This window comes from Mesoplodon bidens (genome assembly GCF_964165515.1).
Source record: "Mesoplodon bidens genome assembly, chromosome: 20".
Classification (NCBI taxonomy): Eukaryota; Metazoa; Chordata; class Mammalia; order Artiodactyla; family Ziphiidae; genus Mesoplodon; species Mesoplodon bidens.
The window spans coordinates 35,061,366-35,086,266 of NC_138181.1; the positions used below are offsets into that span (position 1 = coordinate 35,061,366).

A 24,901-nucleotide genomic window follows, 5' to 3' on the forward strand; every position below is an offset into this window, starting at 1 on the left:
CATTTATAAGGTATTGATTTGGCTCCTCTTTTTCCTTTGGTTAGTCTAGCTAAAGATTTGTCAATTTTGTTTATCTCTTCAAAGAACCAATTCTTATTTTGGTTAATGTTTTCTATTGTTTTCCTGTTCTCTGTTGCATTTATGTCTGCTCTAATCTTTATTATTTCTTTCCTTCTGCTAACTATGGTCTCAGTTTGTTGTTCTTTTTCTTGTTGCTTAAAGCATAGAGTTACATTGTTTATTTGGGATATTCTTAATGTAGGCATTTATTGCTATAAACTTCCTTCTTAGAACAGCTTTTGCTGCATCCCATAAGTTTTGGTATGTTATGTTTCCATTTTTGTTTGTCTCAAGATACTTTATTTCTCCTTTAATTTCTTCTCTGATTCATTGATTGTTCAGAAGAGTATTGTTTACTCTCCATGTATTTGTAAAATGTTCACTTTTCCTCTTATTGATTTCTAGTTTTATACCATTTTGGTCAGAGAAGATACTTGACTAATTTCAATCTTCTTGAATTTGCTAAGACTTGTTTTGTGACCTAATACATGGTCTGTTCTAGAAAAAGTTTCATGTGCATGTCAGAAGAACATGTATTCTGCTGTTGTCAGATAGAATGTTCAGTATATGTCTATTACCTTCATAAGGTGTTGCTTAAGTCTGCTGTTTTCTTACTGATTCTCTGTCTGGATACTCTATCCATTGTCAAGAATGGGATATTAAAGTCCCCAACCATTATTATATTGCTGTTTATTTCTCCTTTTGGCTCTGTTAGTTTTTGCTTTATGTATTTAGGTGCTCTGATGTTGGATGCATTAATACTTAAAATTGTTATGTCTTCCTGATATATTGGCTCCTATATCATTATATACTGACCTTCTTTGGCTTTTTTACCATTTAAAATTTAAAGTCTATTTTATCTGGCATAAGTATAGTTACCTCTGCTTTTTTTTGGTTGCCATGTGCTTGAAATATCTTTTCCCAGCCCTTCATTCTCAGTTTATGTATGTCTTAACACTAAAGTGAATTTCTTGTAGGCAGCGTATTGTTGGATCTTGTTCTTTTTATCCTTCCAGCTATTTTATATCTTTGGTTGGAAAATATAATCTGTTTATATTTAAAGTAACTACTGATACCTAAACACTTACTCTTGCCATTTTGGTCTTCTTTTCTGGTTGTTTTGTAGACCCATTCTTCCTTGAATCCTATCCTGCTGTCTTTTTGTGTGTGTTTTGATGTCTTGTGGTATCACTATGCTTTGTCTTCTTTATTATGTTTTTCTGTAATTACTACAGGTTTTTCCCTTATGGTGACCATGAGGCTTATATAAAATATCTTAAAATTATAACACCCTATTTTAAACTAATAACAGCTTAACCTAAATAGGGTTCTTATGCTTTACATTTTTACCTTTCCCCACCTCACATTTTAGGTTATTGATGATTCAATTTATGTATTTTTATGTTGTATAACTAATAACAGATTATTGTAGTTATGGTTATTTTTGCTACATTTTTTTAAACCTAAAGTGGAGTTTTAAGTGAATTACACACCACCATTATCATATTACAGAATCTTTGACTACATAACATTACTGGTGAGTTTCACACTGCCTTCTTATGTTTTTATGATGTTAATTAGCTTGATTAGGCTTTCAGAAATTTACCTATTTTATCAGTGTTTCCAAAGAATCACCTTTTGTTGGATGAATTCTTTCATTTCTTTATTTTTACTTTGTTAATTTCTATTAGCTTTATTCTTTCCTTCCTGTCACTTCTTTAATCTACTATATAGTTCTTTCCCCAACCTCTTTTGTTGAATATTTAGCTAATTAGTTTGTAGTGATTTTTTTCTTTACTAATGTAAGCAATTAGAGCTATATATTTCCCTCTAAATCTTGCTTTAGCTGAAGCAAGGAGTTTTTTCTTCAGGTCTAAATATTATCTTATTTATTTCCATTATGCTTTCTTTTATGTTTGTACTCGTGTCATTGCTTTTCTAATTTTAGTTCATAAAACATGGTATGAAAGGAATGATTTTTTTTCTCCTTGATTGGAACTCCAAGCCAGATAGTCTAGCTTGTCAACTAGTATAGAATTTTTTCCTAGTCTCCTTCACTGAGTGTGTACTGGACAGAATTTCAGTTTTACCTGGAGGGTCTCCACTCCAATACCACTCACTAACACAGGCCCATAACCTCATCTGCTCACCCTGTTTTCCGTTATACACAAGCCCCTGCTTCCCAGAGCCCACTCCCCGCCATTCCCGGGCAGCAGCCTTCAGCTCTCAGACTCAGGTAGTTCTCAGGTTATGGCTCCTTTCTGATTCCCACCCACTGGGAATTTCCTTTCTTTTTTTAGGGGTTCTGCAATACATTTATAAAGAAGTTTGTAATATTTTTCTTTAGTTTTTTAGATATGTTGCAGCAGAAGTGTTTTTAGGTTATTAAGCCTATTCTATTTCTTCCCCAATATTTTGGAAGTCAAAAACTTGGCCATTATCTGTTTTCCTTGCATTCTTCCTAAATAAAGCCTATTCTCCTCAATATGATTCTCTCTAACTAAGGGAAAGGTTATGTGTAAGGAAGTAATGACGAGAACACAAAAATGTTTATGATCATTTTTTCACTGTATCTGCAATTATAAGTCACCCCTTGTTACATGAAATAAAACAGTGGCTTTAAATATAAACACAGGAGAGATAAGCTTGCTATTTATGTTAGTTATCAACCTACATTGATCCTCTACACAATACAGAATGATACATTCTGTAAAACAGAGCTATTTCATGGAGAGGTGGATAATTACACATTTTGCTTTAGTTTCATGCTTTGGATCTAATTTTTTAATGCTTCACAGTAAATACCCTTGTTTTCCTTTCCTTCCCAAAGATCAGCGTAGAATACTGGTTTCACCCTCACTGGCCCGACCACACCCAGGAGCACTGGATGTTACTGCATTCCCTTGAACGGGCAGAGCTGAGAGATTTCAAACTTTAGGTTTAACTAGTCACTCCTCCCAGGGGTCCTGCTTTGGTCCTCTGAAGAGGCTCAGGAGTCAGCACTGCTGGTGACCCTGGGCCAGAAGGTCCCTCTCAGTGCTCTGAGCAATTCTGCCAGTGGTTTATTCTCAGACACCTCATCAATTTGTTCTGATTTTTGTTTCCTCATGATTAATGCAAACCAGCTCCTGTGTTTCTGTTAGAACAAGAATAGTCATAGGTTACATTTTTATAGGGCTTAGTGGCTTACAAAGACTTTTCACACCTTCTTCTGATCCTTACCAAGACCCCTGTATTATTATGACATGTGCAGTAAGTGCAGAATCATCACCACTTTACACATAACTTCCCTGACTCCCAGGATTCTTAAGTCAACCTGCCCTGGTCCTACCAAGTGGTAGGTAAAGACTAGAACCCAGTTTTACCAAGAGGTTCCATGATACTCCATGGATTCTCCCTGGGCTGGTGAGCTGTGTGCCTGATGGCTTCGCCCGGGTTACAGTGTAGGTCCCAGTGTTCATCCTGCTCCAGGAACCATCCTTGGTGGAGGGAGATGACAGACTGGGCTCTGCTCTCCCACCCGCCCCGTCAACACTTGACCCTCCGTCCCACCCTGCGAAGCTGCTTAGACTCCTAAATCCTCCATCACAATATGACACCATACTTCCTTCAAAGACTTGAAGGGCTCGTCAGCTCCCCATGGATTCAAATCCAGGTTCGGCAAATATTCAAATACCTACTTTGGGTCACACACCGAGTGTATTAGTCAAGGTCCTCCGGAGACACAGAACCAATAGGAGACATTTATTGTAAGGAATTGGCTTGTGTGCTGATGGAGGCTGGAGAGTCTCAAGATCCACATTCGGCAGGCTGTAGACCCAGGGGAGCTGGTGGTGTGAGCTCCAATCTGAACACCTGCAGGCTCGAGACCCAAGAAGAGACGATGTTTCCGTTTGAGTCGAAAGGCAGGAAAAGATGGATGTCTCAGTTCAAGGCAGTCAGGCAGGAGGAGATCTGCCTTATTAAGGAGGTTCAGCCTTTTTGTCCTAGCCAGGCCTTCAACTGATTGGATGAGGCCCACCCACAGTGGGGAGGGCAACCTGCTTTACTCAGTCTACGGATGCAAATGTTAATTTCACCCAGGTACATCCTCACGGACACACCCAGAATGATGTTGGACCAAATATCTGGGCATCACATGATCCAGTCAAGTTGATACATGAACATCACACTGGCCTGGGGCATGTCTTCATCCTCTTCAAGGGGTGAATAGTTAAGTAAACTTGGGATAGTTTAATAGTTAAGTAAACATGCCATGGGGTACTGCTCAACAATAAAAAGTTACCAACTATTGATACACACAGTGTAGATGAGGTATCAGAACTATGCTGAGGGATAAAAGCCAATGCCAAAGGATACATATTGTATGATTCCATTTACATAACATTCCATTCCATTTACATAACATTCTTGAAAGGACAAAGTTATAGAAATGGAAAACAGATTACTGGTTGCCAGGAGTTAAGGAAGCGGGGTAAGTAGGTGTGGTTACAAAGGGGAATGTGGTCACGAGGGATCATTGTGATGGAGGTGGTCTCTATCTTCACTGTGGTGGTTGATACGTGAACCTCACACGTGATAAAACCGGTCTGCAGGGCAGAAGTTGAGACACAGATGTAGAGAACAAACGTATGGACACCAAGGGGGGAAAACCGTGGGGTGGTGGGGATGGTGGTGTGATGAATTGGGCGATTGGGATTGACATGTATACACTGATGTGTGTAAAACTGATGACTAGTAAGAACCTGCTGTATAAAAAAATAAAATTCAAAAATTAAATAAAACAACTGCACAGAACTAAACAGACAAATACCGCCCCCCAACCCAAATATATGGATGCCCAGACAAGTTAAATCAGAATCCTTGGTGTTTGTGTATTTTTAAAGATTTTTTTTTTTTTTTTTTTTTTTGCGGCAGGCAGGCCTCTCACTGTTGTGGCCTCTCCCATTGCGGAGCACAGGCTCCAAACATGCAGGCTCAGCGGCCATGGCTCATGAGCCCAGCCACTCCGCGGCATGTGGGATCTTCCCAGACCGGGGCATGAACCCATGTCCCCTGCATCGGCAGGCGGACTCTCAACCACTGCGCTACCAGGGAAGCCCAGTGTTTGTGTATTTTTAAACCCCCTCAGGTGATTCTGACGTTCTGTCAGGGTTGAGAGTCACTGTCCTAAGCATTTTCAAAGAAATACCTTGATCGAATTTTACAACGTATTTGCAACACACAGCTAGAAGCAGCAATTTGGTTCAAAAAAGACATTAAAATCTCCAAATCATTAATTCCTGTACAGAACTAAATGGTATGTAAAGTTATCCCTCAGAGTATTCCAAATCCTTGCAATTCAAGCAGCTTCCATGACATCATTTGGCAGCTTTTTTACAAATGCAGCGTTTCAGGCCTCACCCAGATCTACTGAATCAGAATCTACCTTTAACAATATCCCCAGATGATTCGAATTCACGTTAAAGTTCGAGAAGGCAGCTCAGAATTTTCTCATATGTTTTTCAAACACAATTACAAGGCTGCATGATTGTAAGTAACTATCTAGAAATTAAATCTTTTAATGCCCTAAATGGCACTTCTAAACACAGGAGAGGATAATAGTATTTAATGTAATGCATGGTGAAAAATGTTTTATTAAAAAAAGTGGCACTGGGTGTACAAGATAATGGGAGTGGCCGGCATGACACAAAGCAGCTTTAACTGACATCAAATGAAGTCTCATTTGTGACTCTACTTTTCAGTGTTGTTTGCCTTTCAAAGCAGTTTTCTGAGTTGGATCAAGGCTGTCCCTTACTCATAGACAATTTCAGTTTGTGCCGTTGTGAGTGGGGAGTTCTGATTTTAGATGGGTTTTTGTCGGATGACTGCTCATTAGTTGAATGATGTTGAAGGTGTCAGCTTCTCTGCAAGTGAAGTGGAGGACTGGACCAGATGTAGTGGTTCTGAGATGATCCCATAAGTATCCACAGAGGCACTGTGGAGGTGGGCCCATGGGGAGGAAGGAATGGATCTTCGGGCAAAAGGATCTGGAACCCTCTCTTCCCTCCCCACTCTTTAACTGGAGCAGTTCTGTTGCCACCTGACGTATCTACTGCAACTTTCATGCAACCTCACTTAAAGGGTTTTGCCATTTAACAAAGGCTGAAAACAACTGCTAATGACAGCTCCTTGGAAACACGTTGACTGAGTTTAAGGACCTGTGTTTTATGAGGGTAGTTACCTGAACGTGGTGGGCATTAGTAACCATTTTAAAAATCCGTCATTACCAGTCCATTGGACATTCTCAGAGCTGCAGTTAGGGACTCCGTGTTCAAACCCCAGTCCTTCCATCCACTGGTGGAATATCACCAAAAAACAGAGTATCCACAGATAAGAGTACAAGCCCCACAGTCCCTAATCCACAATTCCCAAATCCAAAGGCACTAAAATAGTTTTTTTTTTGAATTAGAGGCAAAATTTGACCTGAACACACAAGATGATCAATAGTTTTCTGTGTCCCACTCAATGTGGTATGTGTCATGGAAGAAATGTGAGGTTACAGGCTGCTGCCCCTGAGTGCCTGAGTTGGGGGGTGATGTCACATGCATCACAGTCCTCGCTGGCAGGGGCGGGGGGGCCTTGGGCAGCTGACACTGATGGGAGTTAAGAGAGCAAGAGGTTTGTTGGGGGTAACTCCCGAGAAAAATAAAAATGGGAGGAAGCAGGATTCGTAAGGAGCGCTTGCAGACGCAGCTGTGACAGGTCAGGAGGAAGGAAGAGAGGATGCAGGAGAGGCCTCAGATGCTGCAGGTGGGGACGGAGGCTCTGGAGCCCGGGTGCCTGTTAGGGGTCTTATATTAGCAGAATTAGCCAGGCCCCTGATGCCCGCTGGGCCCGATCCTTGCCTGGGGATGACCACTCAGGAATTGAGTGGCCTCAGCTTGAAAACTGAGGTGGATCTTTTTTTTTTTTTTTTTCGGTACGCGGGCCTCTCACTGCTGTGGCCTCTCCCGTTGTGGAGCACAGGCTCTGGACGCGCAGGCTCAGTGGCCATGGCTCACGGGCCCAGCCGCTCCGCGGCATGTGGGATCTTCCCAGACCGGGGCACGAACCCGTGTCCCCTGCATCGGCAGGCGGACTCTCAACCACTGCGCCACCAGGGAAGCCCTGAGGTGGATCTTTAAGGCACTAATAGCAGTCAGCTAACGGTATTCATTCCAGCTGAGCAGAAGATTCTTTCTTTAAAAAAAAAAAATTTATTTATTTTTGGCTGCACTGAGTCTTTGTTGCTGCACATGGGCTTTTCTCTAGTTGTGGCCAACGGGAGCTACTGATCTTCATTGTGGTGCGCGGGCTTCTCATTGCAGTGGCTTCTCGTTGCAGAGCACAGGCTCTAGGCTCACGGGCTCAGTAGTTGTGGCTTGTGGGCTCTAGAGCGCGGGCTCAGTAGTTGTGGTGCACGGGCTTAGTTGCTCCATGGCATGTGGGATCTTCCCAGACCAGGGCTTGAACCCGTGTACCCTGCATTGGCAGGCGGATTCTTAACCACTGCGCTGCCAGGGAAGTCCTAGAAGATTCTTTCTTAAAGTGGGATCCGAGAGGCACAGCTCCAAGGTTGCCACATAGTTTTTTTTTAAAATAAATTTATTGGTGTATAATTCATGCATGCACCATAAAAATTTACCCATGGCAAGTGTACTGTTCAACGATTTTAGTAAATGTATACAGTTTTACAACTAAAATCACAATCGAGTTTTAGAATACTTCCATCACTCCAAAATGTCGGCTGTCTATTCCCACTTCTACCCCCAGCAGCAGGAAACCAGTGATCTGTTTGTCTCTATAATTTTATCTTCTCTAGAAATTTTGTCTAAATGGAATCATACAATATGTAGTCTTTTGAGTCTGGCTTCTTTCAACTACCATGTTCTTGGGGTTGGTCCAGGTTGTTGCCTGTATCAGTTGTTTGCTCCTTTTTATTGCTGAGTAGCAATCCATGGTATGGATATAGCACATTTTGTGTATCCATTTATCAGTTGATGGATTGCTTCTAGCTTTTGGCTGGTGTGAATAATGTTGCTGTGAACATTTGTGTACAAGTCCTTGTGCAGGCACATTTTCACTTCCCTGGGGTACATACCTAGGAGTGAAGTTGCTGCGTCATATGGCAAGTGTATGTTTAGTCTTTAAACCAAACTGCAGAATGATGCAGCCACACCAGCAGTGCATGGGAGTCCTAGATTCTCCACATGCTGGTCAACTCTTGTATTAGAACTGTCGGCTGCAGCCATTCCCGAGGGTACGTAGTAGCATCTCCTTGTGCTTCTTACTTTGCGTTTCTCTAATGACTAATAATGTTGAGCACCTTTTCATGTGCTTATTAATCATTTCTATATGTTTTTGTGTGAAATGTCTTTTGCCCATTCTTTATCTTCTTGTTAATGGATAGAAGTTCTTTACATAGTCTGGATACAGTTCCTCAGCTATACGCTTCACAAATATTTTTCCTAGTCTCTGACTTGTCTTTTAATTTTCTTAGTGGTTTCTTTTGAACAGCAAAACTTTTTGAAACTTTGAGGTCCAATTTATGTTTTTATGAATTGTGCCTTTAGTGCCCTACCTAAAAATATCTTTGCCTGACCTTTCAGAAAGATTTCTTGCTATGTTTTCTTCTAGACATTTTATAATTTTAGGTCAGTGGTTCTCAGCTGGGAACGGTTCTGCTCTCCAGGGGAAATCTGGGGACATCTGAAGACAGTCTGGACTGTCGCAACTGGGTGATGTGTGCTAATGGCATCTAGTAGATAGAGGCCAGCGATGGTGCTAAACATAGTATGATGCCCAGGACAGCCCCTGCAGCACAGAATTATCTGGTCCAAAAATGCCGATAGTGCTGAGGTTGAGAAACCCTAAGTTAGGTTTCTGGTCTATTTGAGTTAATTTTTGCGTATGGTGTGAGGTAGGGATCCATGTGCATTTTCTTTTTGTGCGTGAGGTAAGGACGTAAGTGTGATAAGGATGTGAGTGTGCTTCTTTCTGTTTTGTTTTTTCTTTGTTTTATCCTGCTGCATTGAATTGACTTGGCCCCTTGGTTGAAATCAACTTGACCATAAGTATGAGGATTTATACCTAGAGTCTCTATTCTCTTCCCTTGATCTGTAGTCTACCTTTATGCTAATAAGTTTTGAAATCAGGTAGTATAAATCCCCCAACTTTACTCTTTTTCTAAAGAAATTACTTTTTTCTACTAGGGGTTCTTTGCATTTTCATATACATTTTAGCATCAGCTTTTCAAAGTCTATAAAAAAATCTACCTGATATTTTGATGATTACATTGAATTTGTAGATCAATTTGAGGAAAAAAGCCATCTTATCGATATTGAGTCTTCTAATCCATAAACTTGGTATATTTCTCCATTTATTTAGAACTTCAATTTCTCTCAGAAATGTTTCGTTAAGTATGCAGATCTTATACTTCTTTTGTTAAATGTATTCCTATTTAGTTTATTTTTACATGATATTGTGACTGGAACTGTATTCTTAATTCTATTTTTGAATTGTTTATTGATAGTATATAGAAATACAATTCAGTTAGCTTTGTATATAGATTTTGTATTCTGTAATCTTGCTAACATGCTTAATCTACTTTTTTCTTTAATTCCTTATAATTTTCTACATATAGTATCATGTGATCTGAGAATAGTTTTACTTCTTCATTTCCAGTCTGTATGCCCTTAATTCCTTTCCTGGCCTTCTCTCAGTAGAATCTCTGATATAATGTTGAATAGAAGTGGTGAGAGCCACATACCTTTCAAAATTAAAAAAAAAAGTTCAGAATTCTGAGACACTTTTAGCCCTATGTGTTTTGGGTAAGGGGTTGCAAACCTCTAGTAACTAACTTTTAGGCTTGTTGGCAGGATTAAATGAGGTAATAGAAAATGCTTAAAGCCAGGCACAAATCAGTGTCCTCATAAGAGATTAGCTTTTAGAGAGAATCTCCAGTGGCTCCTGGCAGGCTGGCATCAGGAATCTTAGCTGTGAGGATGCAGGCCTGGGTGGGCACGTGACCTGGGTGGCACTCTGTGGCTGATGTGGCCGTGGGATGGAGTTCTTTGTGGCTTGTCTCCACCGGGAGTCAGCACAGTTTTGTCAGCCCCCTCGGGAACTTTTGGTGCGATGGGAGCTCTGCCATAGTACTGATACCTGAGCCTCAAAGTCGCCAAGCCCAGGAGGCAGTGGGTGTAGTGACACGGGATTTACAAGGCAGGAGAAAGGCCTCCGGCCTGCTGAGCTGCACTGAGGCTCAACATTGTTGAGGCAGGAGTATTACAAGGGGACTTGGGGTATACGTTCTATTAACACCAAGAGAAAACCCTTCATTATTTCCACGTGCATCGTTACTGCCCTTTTAGGGCGGTTATCCTAGAAGTTGATGCCTTGTATTTGCTGAGGGACTTGACATTTATTTGAGGTAGAAACAGCAGCTGAGATGAGTGACAGATAAACAACACAGAGGGAACAGTATCATGAGGGCGTCTAACTGGCACCTTCAGCCTTGCTGGGATTTAGCATCTCTCTCCTACACAAGGTGACCAGCCAGCGTGTGTATGATTTGGCCAAATGCCCGTTTCCTGCAGGGGATGGCGAGCATCCTGGAGGCCTGCAGAGGCCCTGGTCTCTTGTGGGTGAGGCTCTCCTCACCAGAAACCAAGCTTGCAGAAGCGGGGCTACTTTGATGGCACTAATTATCACTAATTGCGGCTCCTCACACCTGTCCTCATTATTTTGAGAAGAATCTCGGGTACATAAGGTGAGAACAGACCAACATCCTTCAAACCTAGTAGATGATACGTTAATAAAGAAACGTAGAAACTCAGGGGGCTCTTTGTTCTCGGTAATAAAACAATGTAATTTCCATCCTTTATTTAACAGTATGGCTCTTCAGTGACAAAGGTTCTGGGACCTCTCAATTATGATCATCACTAGGACACACAGACTGGCTTTAATAGAAAAGGCCCAACAGGGCGGGCCAGTGCTTCTCTGAGCTACACACTCAGGCATCAGAAAGCCACACGAAGGAGCTTTCTTCACGTGAAAACCACAACACACACAGGCGGCAAACGTGACGGTATAGAAAGGAATCCTTCCTGCGTCCACCCCTCCCCTCACTTGAGCATCCGAGGACGACGCGGCAGGCTGTTAGCAGCAGCCATGGGTTGAGCGGTGTCTCCTTCACGGCAGCAGCGGGCGGTTCTCTGAGGCAAAGACCTTGTGCTGAGTGATTGAGTCTAGAGGAAGAGAAGCAGGTTAGCACTGACAATGGCCGGCACATGGTAAGATGACAACCTCATCACAGATACACAAATCATATTTTAAATCGTCAGTGGTCCTGGGCAGCATGGTCCATATGTCCACAGGTCCATATGGCACATGTGGCTATTTAAAATGAAGTAAAATAACATAAATGATTCAGTTCCTCAGTCACACCAGCCACATCTCAAGTGCTCAGTCCTCACGTATCCTATTAGATGTAGCACACACAGGGCATGCCCTTGATGGCAGAACGTTCTAGTAGACAGGAAAGTCTGCCAGTCCACGATGTGGGAGATCCAAATTCTAATCTTTGGTACAAGGCAGAGTATAAATAACCCTATTATTTTATGAAAATCCCATGAAGTGCCCTGGCCCAGGATAAGCCACAGGTGCAGGGGAAGAGGCCAACACAGCTGTGCCTGCAGCCGGCTCCAAGCAGGCCCTTTACTCCTCATGCTGGACGGTTGACTGCTTCCGACCCTTCTTCTGCTGTTAGAATGAGACAGATGTGCAGTGGATCGTCAGTGCTGACTGACTGACAATTAAAGTTAACTTATTGATTACTATTATTATCCAGAGGGTGAACAATTACTGTATATTTGAAGGACCTTAAGAAGTCAGGGTGATGAGCAGTAGGACATGGAAAGCTGTGATGGTTGTGAGATACAAAGCAGAAAAAATGGGTTTCTTTTATGGATAAAAGAAAAAAAAATAGCTTATCTTAGTTATAGCTCAAGCCAGTGCCCCAGAATTTAATCACAGCCCTCCCACTACAAATGCACTTCCACACAGGCGGTCTGACCTGGTAGCTGAATCTCAGAGGATCAGTAATGTTTGTTATATATATTATATACATTATATAATTATAATTAATAATACATACAATAGAACCTTAACAGTTATTATTGATACCCAGCATACCGCTTAACTCTCTCTACAACACTGAAGTATTATTATGATTTACATTTTAATGTTAGTCCTTTATTCATGATTTGTGTTGCATATATTTTCTGTTTGTTGCTTGCCTTTCGACTTTTCTTACGCAAACGTTTATTTATATATTCAAATTACATCAATCTTTTATTGCATTTGGATTTTGAATCACAGGTAGAAAGCCTTCCCTATACCTGGTTATAAAATAATTCAGCCATATTTTCTTCCAGGTTTTAAAAAACCTGTTGATTCAATTTTTACATTTAGATTTCTGACAGGATGTCATTTTTGAAAGCCAGAGAAGACTGCCAAAAGGATGATGCACTTTCTTAATTAATCTAAAAATCCAGTATAATCCCCCAATTCCAAATGTTTGTTAAAAAAAAAAAAACTTGACATGCTTATTCTGAAGTTTATATGGGGGGAAAATGCACGGGAAGACAACTTTGAAAAAGAAGAATGAGAGAGAATTTGACATACTAGATAGTGAAACATACTATAAAATTACGGTAGTAAAACAGGTAATTAGCACAGAATAGATAAATAGATCCATGGAAGAGAACAAACTCCAGAAACCCACCCGTGCATGTGTGGGAGTTTAAGAGCTGATTCAAGGGGGCATTAAAAATCAGTGGAGAGGGCTTCCCTGGTGGCGCAGTGGTTGGGAGTCCGCCTGCTGATGCAGGGGACACGGGTTCGTGCCCCGGTCCGGGAGGATCCCACGTGCTGCGGAGCGGCTGGGTCCGTGAGCCATGGCCGCTGAGCCTGCGCGTCCGGAGCCTGTGCTCCACAACAGGAGAGGCCACAGCAGTGAGAGGCCCGCGTACCAAAAAATAAATAAATAAATAAAATAAAATCCATAGAAAACACCATAAACAAACATAAGAGACAGAGAGGATCTTACATTTATCACAAAAGGTTACAGTCCATACTATACAAATATGCTGTAAAACAGTGTGGAATAGAGAAACAGCCCAATGTAAAAAACAGGCAAGAGAGAAGAATTGGCCGTTCATGACGTATGAATTCCCCCTCTAGGTACCCATGCTCATGAGTAACTGAGTAATTACGGCATATACATTAAGTAATGAGATCACCAAATATTGAAAATATGGGTAAAGTCTGGTACTGGGGAGGGTCTGGGGAACGGGAATATCCAGGTACTGTTAGTAAGACTGTAAGCTGGTACAGCTGTGTGGATCGAGGTTTAAGGTACACACACCCTAGGGCTCAGTAATTCCTCTTCTACGAATCTATTCTACAGAAATACTCCTGCCTGGGACTGAGCCACACTAATTATAGCTCAAGACAGTCTCTTAAAATTGAATTCAAATCATTCCAATTAGAACACACACACACACACACACAAAATTTATAGAAGCAGAAGCAGTGGAAATAACCCCAAATGTCTAATTGTAAGGAGTGTGTAAATTAATCACAGCACCTCCAATGGTTAAAAAGAATGAGGTTACTGTCTGTGTTAAAACGGAATGATCTTCTAGACACAGAGATGGGATAAAAACTCATGAACGAGATGTGATCCTCCTTTTATAGAAAACAAACCCTCAATGCATATGTTTATATACATTTATTTCTATGTAAATACGTGTTAAATCTGAAACACAGTTCAATCTTTAGTGTCGTTACTTTAGGGAAGGGTAGTAAGATTTGGGGTCTTTATGTATTTCTCTATTGTTTGAATTCTTTGACCATGAAATCAAGCTTCACTGTACATATCCATCCATCCATCCATCCATCCATCCATCCATCCATCCATCCATCCATCCATCCATCCATCGTGGTGGGGAAAAAAGACTGGCTGGAGAAGGGTCCAGTTTTAAATTCAGATAAAACAGAAGCCACAACAAAGCCTGTGGCTGGCTCCTCCCACCTCTTTGATGGTGCTGCCTGAGGAATTAACCCCTTGCACGTGGTGCTGTGCAGAGTGGGACCAGAACACTTGAGAACTGAGTAATAGCTGAGAGCCAGGACAGCTGTGTCCAGGGAGCCCCTCTCGGCTCCAAGTTCCCAGCTGTAAACACACGCACGGAGAGTGATTTCTATCCAAGTTCATTTGGCATCTGAAGACAGCCACGTCCCCAAATTCCAGTGTCACGTCAGGTGCACGATCCTCAAACACCCCATAAAACATGACCAGGAGACAGATGTTAGAGCAATGCCCGACCCAGCCAGCAGAAAGGGAGACAAATAGTACACAAGCAGCTCCCATGAAATTTAAATTGGAAAGAAAAAACCCCAGGTTTTGTTTGTTTGTTTTTTTAACAGAGTTATTCAGCGGGTCTTGGCACACGTATCTGCACACGTTAAAGTTCACTGGCCATGCTTCTGTGTGCTTGGGATGTGGAATCAACATGCCACCAAAGCTTTTTTTTTGTTTGTTTTTAATAGTGGGACAGGCAAGCGGCTTTATTGAACTAAGACTCCAACTGCCAACAGCCAGATGTGGCTAATGGTCCTGTGTGCAGAGTTTGGGGACCCTCAGGGCCCTGCTGGGAGCTTTATCTTGACTTACCAAAATGAGCTATAAATTTTAGGGCTGGGAAACCTCAGTATCTGTGTAGCCAGATATCCACGCATAAGGGGTCACCTCTACTACTCTGCAGAGCGAGGGTCCCCCCTGAAGTCCTTTCTGATGCTGAGCCCGGCCCGTACTTCTCTCTGGACCCACACCGAGCAAGTCTGTCTCCATCTGCACGTTGATTCCTCTTAATAAACCAGTCCCTTCTCTGCTGCTTTCACGGATCCTCACCGTTCTCCCGGGGGCTCGGAACCCAAGTCTAGGACTCATCTTCTATTCTCTTTTCTAACACAGCAGTGTCCAATCTGCCAGCAAGTGCAATGGGCTCCAAAGTTTTTTAACAGTTTATTAAACAGCTTCACACCATCTCCATCGATAGTACCCTGGTCCTAACCACCATCGTTTATCACCTGAGTCACTGCAAGAGCCTAAGATCACTCTCTCTGCTTCTATTTAAAAATATGTCTTAGAGCCCATTTCCCCTTCTTAAAATCCTTTGACTTCTATTTATTCTTAGAACAAAAACCACACCTCTGACTACTGTTCCCCCAGGCCTTGCGTGGTCCAGGCTCTGCTGCTTTCCCCCCCATCGCTCTGTGCTCTAGACCCACTGCCTCTGCCCACCTCTCATCCTTGACCCTAACTGTTCCCTTAGCTCCACACGAGCTCATCCCTCTGGACCACATTCAGAGCTCAGCTCAAACACAGCTCCTCGGTAAGGAGCCCACCTCAGTGTCTCTCTCCATACTCATACCCTGTTTGCTTCATAGCATTTATCACCATCAGGATTAAAAAGAAATGTCCAGGGCTTCCCTGGTGGCGCAGTGGTTGAGAGTCCGCCTGCCGATGCAGGGGACACGGGTTCGTGCCCCGGTCCGGGAAGATCCCACATGCCACAGAGCGGCTGGGCCCGTGAGCCATGGCTGCCGGGCCTGTGCGTCCGGAGCCTGTGCTCCGCAACGGGAGAGGCCACAATAGTGAGAGGCCCGCGTATCGCAAAAAAAAAAAAAAAAGAAATGTCCATCTTTAGAATGTAAGTCCCACGGGAAAAGGGCTGTACCCTTTTGAGAGATGCTCAATAAATACTGCGTAGATGAATGAATGACCTGATGCCATGCAGAATATGTGAAGGAAATAGCAGTTCTCAGCATTTTTTTCCTGCTCTGATATTGGGCTGGAGACTTTCACATATCTGATACTTTTCCAAGGGTATAGCATGAATTTGCACTGTGTCTTAGACAAGACAGTCTAGTTTATTCCTAGCATGCCAACTTTTCCTTTCTACCCAAGAAACATGACTGAAATGACATTACAGGGCTAGCTTTGAGTTCACTATATTTCTGTTACATTTTATATTTACTACTGGGCATCGGAATACTAATGATTTTAGTAAGTGGATCATAAATAAAGACCAATCTTGCTGAATTGGTTACAACGATTCTCTTAGATTTTTCTAGATACACAACCATATCATAGGCAAATGAAATGATTTGTCCCTTCCTTTCTAATTCTGATCCTTCGTTTGTGTTTCTTATTTTATCCCCTTGACTAGGAACTCTAGAACACTGCTGAGACACAAGGGTAATAACCATATGTATTTTGTACCTGACTTAAACCTTAAACTAAGATTTTCACTGTTAAATATATGTTGTAGGTTTTTTATAGATACCCTTCATCATGTGAAGTAAGTGCTCTTATTCCTAGCTGATGAAGTGTTTTTTGTTTTTATCATGAGTGGGTATTGGATTTTCTCTAATGCTTTTTAACATCTACTGAGAAAAATCAATGGATTAGGGAAAAAGATTGAATGGTATTTATTTCTACATTCTTTGGTTAAACCCTACCTGACTATATGTTTCTTAACACACTGCTAAATTTAATTTGCAAATATTTTATTTGGGATTTTTTTTTTTTTTTTTTGTGGTACGTGGGCCTCTCACTGTTGTGGCCTCTCCCGTCGCCAAGCACAGGCTCCGGACGCGCAGGCTCAGCGGCCATGGCTCGCGGGCTCAGCCGCTCTGCGGCATGTGGGATCTTCCCGGACCGGGGCACGAACCTGTGTCCCCTGCATCGGCAGGCAGACTCTCAACCACTGCGCCACCAGCGAAGCCCATTAGGGATTTTTATATCCATATTCACAAACGAGTTTGGGCTAGTCTCGTAAAATGAGATGAATAGCTTTTCTATGCAGTAATGTGTAATGTTTGGTAAAATTTATTGTTAAAACTATCTAGGGGGAGGTGTCTTAAAAACAATTTTCTTGTGGTAAAACAGTCATAACCTAAAATTTACCACTTAAGCCATTTTTAGTGTACAATTCAGTGGCATCAAGTACATTCACAATGCTGTGCAACCATGACCACTCCTCATTTCCAGAACTTTCTCATAATCCCAAACACAATCTCTGTACCCATTAAACAATAACTCCCCATTCCCATCCCCCCACCTTAGACGCGATTAACCTCTATTATAATTTCTCTATGAATCTGCCTATTCTAGGTAACTCATAAAAGTGGAATCATACAGTACCTGTCCTTTTGTGACTGGCTTATTTCACTTTAACATAATGTTTTCAAGGTTCATGAATGCTGCAGGTTTAAGAACAGCTTTCCTTTTTAGGGCTGGATACTATTCTACTGTACGTATGGATCCCATTTTGTTATCCATTCATCTGTTAATGGACACTTGGTTGCTTCTACCTCTTAGCTGTTGTGAACAATACTGCTGTAAACACGGGTGTGTAAATATTTGAGTCCCTGCTTTCAAATCTTTTGGATATGTATCTGGAATTGGAATTACGAGGTCGTATGGTAGTTTTTTTTTTTTTAATTTTTTGAGGAACTGCCATTTTACATTCCTGCCAGAGGTTCCACACTCTCCACGGTTTGTTTTGATGATAGCTGTGGCTTTGATATGCATGTCTCTAATGATTAGTGATGCTGAATATCTTTTCATGTGCTAATGTCGTCACTGGAGAAAGGTCTAATGAACTCCTCTGCCCATTTTTTTACTCAGGTTTTTTTGTTGTTGAGTTGTAAGAGTTCTTTATAGTTTTCGAATATTAACCACTATTATTTCCAAGTAGCTTTTAAGAGCGGTGGTCACCTTTTTTCTTGCATGTGTCCAAGTCACTCGAGACAGAGACGGGCGAGTCAGTCCTTCAGGTCTCCCAGGCAGATGAGAGCAAATAAGGTCTCTGTTCAGGGAGGGGAACTGGGAAACCAAGACTGTCAGGGGTGAGTAAATGGCACAGGACTTTCCTACTGTTGTAAACATGGCTTTACTTGGTTGGGCGTTTGCCTGGTGGCCGTAAACCTTTGATTTTTTCCCAGAGCTCCTGAAAAGTTGGTTCAGATGGCTTCTGCTTGTTTTCTCCATGTTTCTGTGGGGAGACAAGGGCTTGGAGCTTTCCAGTCTGCCATCCTGCTGACATCACTCTGCAGGCAACTTTCATGACGGGTGGTGAGAGGCATACTTCAGATTACAATTCATTTTTAACAGTTGAAACTGTTTAGATTTTCTATTTCTTGAATCGATTTTGGTAACATTTTTCTAGAAATTATCCATCTTGCCTATTTTTAAATTTACTGGCATAAAGTTATTCATCACGAGCTCACGATTTTTAGATATCCTTACTGTAGCTGTAGCTGTAGCCCCAATTTCATTCTCAGTTTTGTTCATTGGACTCTTTTCTTTTTCACTATTTCTAGAATTTTGACATTAAGTTTTCCTCTCCCCCCCCACCCAAAGAACTTTTTCTCCAATTTTTTTCTTTGCTTCAATTTTGTTAATGTTTGAGATTATCTTTATTCTTTCTTTCTCCTACATTCCTCTGTATTGATTTCTTGCTACATATTCATCTTCAAGCACCACAGTTTAAGAAAAATTGATTCAAAAAGTAAAATGAGATAATTTAATCCAATGACTTTTCCCTCTTCCTGCAAATTGGGGAAAGCTTCTTGTGCCTGTGCTTTGACGTGGACACGCTGACCTCAGCCCAGCTTGTGGGCTGTCGGGGTCCGTCACACACAGTTTGAGAACCACGGTGGTGGTGGGTGCACGAGTGAAGAGAAGGTGCGGTGACTGAGCAGCAGGAGATCTGACTCTTTACAAACGCAGACTCTTGGCTGGGAGGGGGGCGACCAGGCACTCTGGGTCTGCAATTCACCACGTGGCTCTGGCCCAGGGATTCAGATCCCTCACTTTCCTCTTTCCTCATCTCCAAAAGGAAGAGTTTTCTGTCGACCATCTCAGAATTCATTTCGAGCAGCTTTAGTCTGATAGGGCTGCCATCCCCAAACACTGCCCATCGTGTGGCTTGAACAACAGACATTATTTTCTCACGGTCGTCAGCCAGGTGGGTTTCTCCCGAGGCCTTGGTCCTTCTCTGTCCTCACGAGGTCCTTCCTGTGTGCGCACATCCGTGGTGTCTCTTCCCCTTATAAGGTCATTGGTCCACATAGATCAGGGACACACTTATGACCTCATTCCACTTTAGTCACCTCTTTAAAGGCCTTGTCTCCACATGCAGTCGCAGCCTAAGGTGTGGGGACTAGGACTTCAGCACAGGACTCTGTGGGGACCAACTCAGTGCACAGCACAAGCTCCAGCACTTAGGCAGTTACTGACGAACACCGTAAACCTAACATGCGACAACAGTGCAAACCTGGAACACAGATGAGATGCTCCTGGGATCCCTGACGGTGCCTCCGTGATCAGGAAACCCTAGGGCCTGGGGCTGTAACGAACGCCCTGTTCAGAGCGCGTGGGTCTGAGCCAGTCTCGTGTCAGCCCTCAGTGGAGACGGCCATCCTGCCAGTGTGCACGAGGCCCACGCGCTATCAGCGATTTTTCCCTGAGAACGCTGACATGGGAGACATTCAAATCAAATGCTTTTTTATAAGTTATAAGGAAGTCATGCCGAGGCAAGACTTCTTTTTTTTTTTGGCAAGGCTGTTGAGACTATTACATTATGTTCCCACAATAGTAAAAATGTATGTTTTATCACTTGAATGTAGCCCAGACAATAAAAGGGCGCCCGAGACTGGAAACGTGCCTATGAGAAAGGCCAAACCAACCTGCAGTGATAAGACCAGCGGGGATAAAAAGAGTGAAAAATGGTTACAGCTCAGGCCGCTGACCTGCGATGGATGCCCATGGGCCCCTCCATGCCAGCGGGCACCTCAGACCCCAGGGTCTTCGTCTCTTAATGTGTAAGATGGGAACTATACTCTGTGGGCGTGCGGAAAAAACCAAGATACTGGAAAGTGCTTCAAAATACAACACATCTTACCAACATCACGGAAAGGTGACATTTTGCTTCCTGGTGCCGGAAATTTGACTTTTGTTTTCCCGTTTATTTTCATACATATTCAAGCGCCGCAAGTGTGGTCTTTCTCAAAAATCCCATTCCTCCTCCTGGGTGAATGATTCATCAAGAATCTTGGCCTAAGTATGCTGCTGTTTCAGGGAAAACAGACTCCGGGGAATGACTTGGGAACACAATCGGGACTGGTCCAGTGGCTTCATTAGAAGGCAGCTCGGTGTGTGTGAGCTTCTGCTCGGAGCCAGTGAGTAAGACGTGGCTTAAGTTTCTCGTGTGGAGCCCTAGGGGGAGACTTCTTAAGTTCACACCGTTCTAGGCCAGCAACACCAGGCGGTAGAATGATCATTTAACAGTTTTTAAAAAAATATTCAAAAACATTGGGTCATTGTTTTTAAGATACAGTGAAGGGATAAAAGTTTTATCGGACAGATTACAGTGCTAGGACGTCGGAGGTCCCAAGGAAAGTGTCCACATCTCCCCCCGCCAAGGGGGAGTTTCTAATGGCCAAAAAAGTCTCCTCCTTGTCCATCCCCTATGACTCTATTAGGTCTGCAAAAACAAAGACCCCCTAAAATATAGGAATAAGTGTAAAGGTACTAAAAAATCCTAGAACCTTTATTTTGGAAGGTAAATTACAAATCTGAAAGTGGGCACACCAAGCTACGTTCAAGGTTTTAAAAACAGTTCGAATAAAATAATGAGCTCTCAGGGATTCGACGGCACCTGATATTCTAGTTGGAACACCTCTAGTTGATAAATTCTGAGTACTGCTTTTCATAAGTTATCACAAAATGACTTTTAAACTGGTGCTTTAACATGTTTTAATTTTAATTTAAAAGTGGTTTTACTGTTAATTTTAATTTCACATTCTGACAATAAAATATTCTCTGGGAGTGTCTGTACTGAAAGCTAATGGGAAGAATAAAAGTCTCCAAGAGAGACAATACTGCTTTGGCAAAAGGTCAGGAATGATTTTTTACGTGTCAGTGGGTCCCGCTGCCCAGCGGTCCTGGACACTGCCCCTTGCAGCTGGGAGAGGTTTTGCACCGCCGTGTTGTCTCCTCGGATCATTGGGTTTACTACTCTGTCTCCTACACGAGGTAAGTAAAATTAGGTCCAGAGAGACCCAGGTGACTTGTGTCTGGTCAGAGAATAAGCTAGTGGCAGAAAAGGTGATGCCCTAGATTGTGTGTTTTGTAGGTCTGTGCATATGTGTAGAGACAGAAAAATGCAATCTCCTTCATCTGCACAAAGCTGGAGCTATTGTGTCGTAACTCCCTTCAGAAAGAGATGCATATAGACTAACAGAACATGTATTTTTCAGGTATTTAACACTCACACGACAAGGCTGGGGAGGACCCAGTGCAGACGGGGCCGCAGGACTGATGTTACAGGTGAGGACTTCACCATGCCGAGAGCCGAGGATTCCAGGACACACAGTACCTGGGAGTTGCCAAGGGCACACGTACATGGTGTGATCAATGACAAATCAGAAACAGGACATGAATTATGGGAGAGGAAAGAAACAAAAACCTAGGCCCGCAGTTCCAGCTCTGAGACTCAAAGAACTCCAAAGGGCCCTGTGGAAATTACACCCTGGGCTTCAAGCAGGTAGACATTCGCCTCCTGAAAACCCACCATCGGGGGGTCAAGTGGCCAAACCCCAGGAGGAACCAGGCAGACAGCTGACTTGTGCACAATCCGTGCACAGAAATGCACCAGGGCCAGGAAGGGGCCGGCTGAGTTCCCCAACCTGGAAATAATAAGAGTGCAGACCTAGGCTTCGGCCTTCTGCGCGGTGCATGACTGCAGACTTTGGAAAGACTAGTTGTTGATGTGGGCTGTTGATCTCAATCATGTGCACAGTTCTGTTAGCTGAATGAGGCTCCTTTTTTAAAGCACGATTCTGGTCTCTAGTCGGTGTCATTTTAATACATGCACTTTTCTAAAAACCAAAACCAGAACTTCTGTTTCAGAACATTGGGTGTTTTGAAGGCTATATTCTTGGCATTTAGGAAAGAGTAAACAGCCTCTCTTGGCTTCTGGACTGTAGCTAAAACCATAGGTATTTTGAAATTAGTTTCCAGGCAAAATATAAATTACTCTGCACCAGAAAGTAAAAAATGACTTTTGATTCTCATACTTTAAAAATGTATCAAAGGATGACCATCAGTCACTTAAAAGATATTCATAAAATGTGGTTATTATAAACGAATGCAACCTGGACAAACATGGTCCCTGCTAATGTGTCAAAGGATAATGTCTAGGAAGGGGTGAGAAAAGCCAGAAGTTTGGGATTTAGAGACAAGGAAAGCAAATAGGAAGATTGAAAAAGAAACCTAGGCAGAGAGGGAGAGTGAGTGAGCACACTTAAGAAATAAAGGTCTTGGCCCAAAGTGCTGAAACAGGGCTCATTCAATGTCATGGGTTGAACTGTGTCCCCCAAAGCCCACAGGTTGAAGCCCGAACCCCCAGGACCTCAGAATGGGACTGTGTTTGGAAAAGGGCCTTTAAAGAGCTAATTAAATTGAGGTCATGAGGGTGGGCCCTAATCCAGTGACTGGTGTCCTTGTAAGAGGAGATGGGGACGCGGAGGAAAGGCCACGTGAAGACACAGGGAGAGGCGGCCCCCCGTAAGCAGGAGCGAAGCCTCGGAGAAAGCAGCCCTGAGGACACTTTGGTCTCAGGCGTCTGGTCCCCAGGGCTGAGGATCCCTCCCTGCTATCTCAGCCCTGTGGTCTGTGGTACTGTACCGCAGCCAGGCCAACCAGTACATTCATCCAAACCCAGTGGAGCCCCACGTTCACCCCACCACGCTCGACTACATCACATACGCTGCCTGAGCCTGCCTCCCCTGCGCTCCTGCAGCCCCCAGAGCTGGGGTAACAGGCGAAGCCCCTTGTTGCTGGTGTCAGCCTCCAGCCTCCCAGGAATCGGGGCTCATCTGGTACCACCTCCTCCCCTGCAGGCTCGAGGGGGGTGTTTTGCCCAACGTAGCGGCATCGACGCCAGACACACGTCACATTCACACAACACTTGCTTTTAGAAATAAAAGCCCCAGTCCTTTTGCGCTAAAACGTACCACTTTGAGCACGCAAACGAGTATCAGGACAAGTGCCTGAAAGGGAGGGACAGTGGCGGGTCCTGGCAGCCGGCGCTGGCCGAGACCCTGGACGCAGAGCGAGGCAGGCACGCAGGGGGAGGACCCAGGAGCTGGGGGTGGCCAGGCCGGTGCCGTGGCCTCACGGCTGGGGCAGCTCAGGGTCAACTGGGTCTTTACACGAGCTGGGAGGTCAAGGGGCACAAGTCTAATAGGATTTCCTTTGTCCCCGCGAACTGCACCTGGGCTGACAGTAAAAAGCAGGAATGTCTAGGTGGGCTCGTGACAGACGAAAGTCACAGGAGTGTTTTTTTTTCTTTTTACAGGACTCTGTTAAGGCAGATACGTGGACACTGAGATATCCGGCAGAGGCCCCCAGGCTGCGTGCAAGGGGGCATGGGCCTGATGCTCCCCTCTGACACCTGTTCCAGTGGCCAGGAACACACATCAGAGGCTCTGAAGGGGACCCCCAATGGCTACTGCAATCACAAGGCACCTCGCTGTCACCCCCGAGCCGCCCCAGGACACAGGGTCGTCCGGCGCGTGGGTTCCCACCTAAGATCCACCTTTCCGACAGGTACGTGACTGTCGCCTTCTTCTTTCCTGGGACGGGTCTGACGAAGATGCTGGCCTGGCGAGGGATGTGTGTGACCCGAACCCCACACAGCACGACCAGCTCCCCCAGCTTGGCTCTGGGCGGGCCGCTGGCTGGGGTGACGGACGTGGTCGGCTGACCGGCAAACAGGGCTCCCCGGTACCGCCCGGCGGACGAGCTGTGGGCAAAGGCGGGGGGAGGGTTACTCCAAACCAATTCGTTGCTCACAACAGGCCGACTGCGAGGCTCACGTCCTTCCTCAGAAAAAGAACAAACTGAAGGTGAGGCTGTGCACACACAGTGAATTCTGAGGATCCAGGGGAGTCGATGCCGTTTAGTGAGAACGGCGGGTAATGAGCAGTGACAGCTTCTGAGGCGGCCGACAGTACAGGCAAGACTCCAAGCAAACACATTTATAGGCCAAAAAAAAAAAAAAAGTTTAGGCCTTTGAATTACTACAAAGTCTAAACCAAATTATTGAAAAGTAATCAACTGTTCAACTGAGGGAGGAGAACGGCCTCTGCATCCCGGGTAACCCAGAGGAATGTGGAGGCAGGAGCCTCGCCGGACACAGGTGCCCTCGGCACCGGGACAGCATCCTTCGTCCCGGGCTCAGGGCTCCCGGAGCAAGTGACGCCACGGCCCCAAAAGGCTGTAAATCCAGCCTCGTGGGATCAAGGGTGTCAATGGCAAAGCACAAAGCAGAAGTCCTAGCTGTGCCCTGATAGGCCAGGTCGGGGAGGGATGCGTCCTGATGGAGGGGGAGATGATGGGACGGGGTTCCGAGACAGGGGCCTTGAACTGCCTGCCCTCCTGTGCTGATAAAGTCACGTTGGCCGGATGGCCAGAGGCACTGTGGGGAGGCCCCACTGTGCTAAGCGCTCACGTCACTAACTCCGGGTTCGGGTTCGTAAAGACTTCTCTATGTGCAAGTGCCCTCTGGGACATGTTGACGGTTATCTGCCGTCCACATCTGAGTGCTTTAACCCGCGTGTTTCCCTGAGGACAGAACTGAACATCTGAGACCAGCGGCTCAGAGAAGTTAAGGATTTT

General features: G+C 44.0%; 1 protein-coding gene across 3 annotated transcripts in view; it reads right to left on the reverse strand.

Annotated features, from left to right (window-relative positions):
• Positions 1-10,938: 10,938 nt before the first annotated feature.
• MCPH1 (microcephalin 1) overlaps positions 10,939-24,901 on the reverse strand; it is a 225,515-nt gene continuing 211,552 nt past the window's right edge. For 2 of the 3 annotated variants that reach the window (XM_081221064.1, XM_081221066.1), the window contains one exon: positions 10,939-11,330. The gene's annotated coding sequence lies outside the window, so the exon portion shown is untranslated. Of the gene's footprint in view, positions 11,845-24,901 lie in introns of all 3 variants that reach the window. The other variant, XM_081221065.1, reaches the window with a different exon arrangement.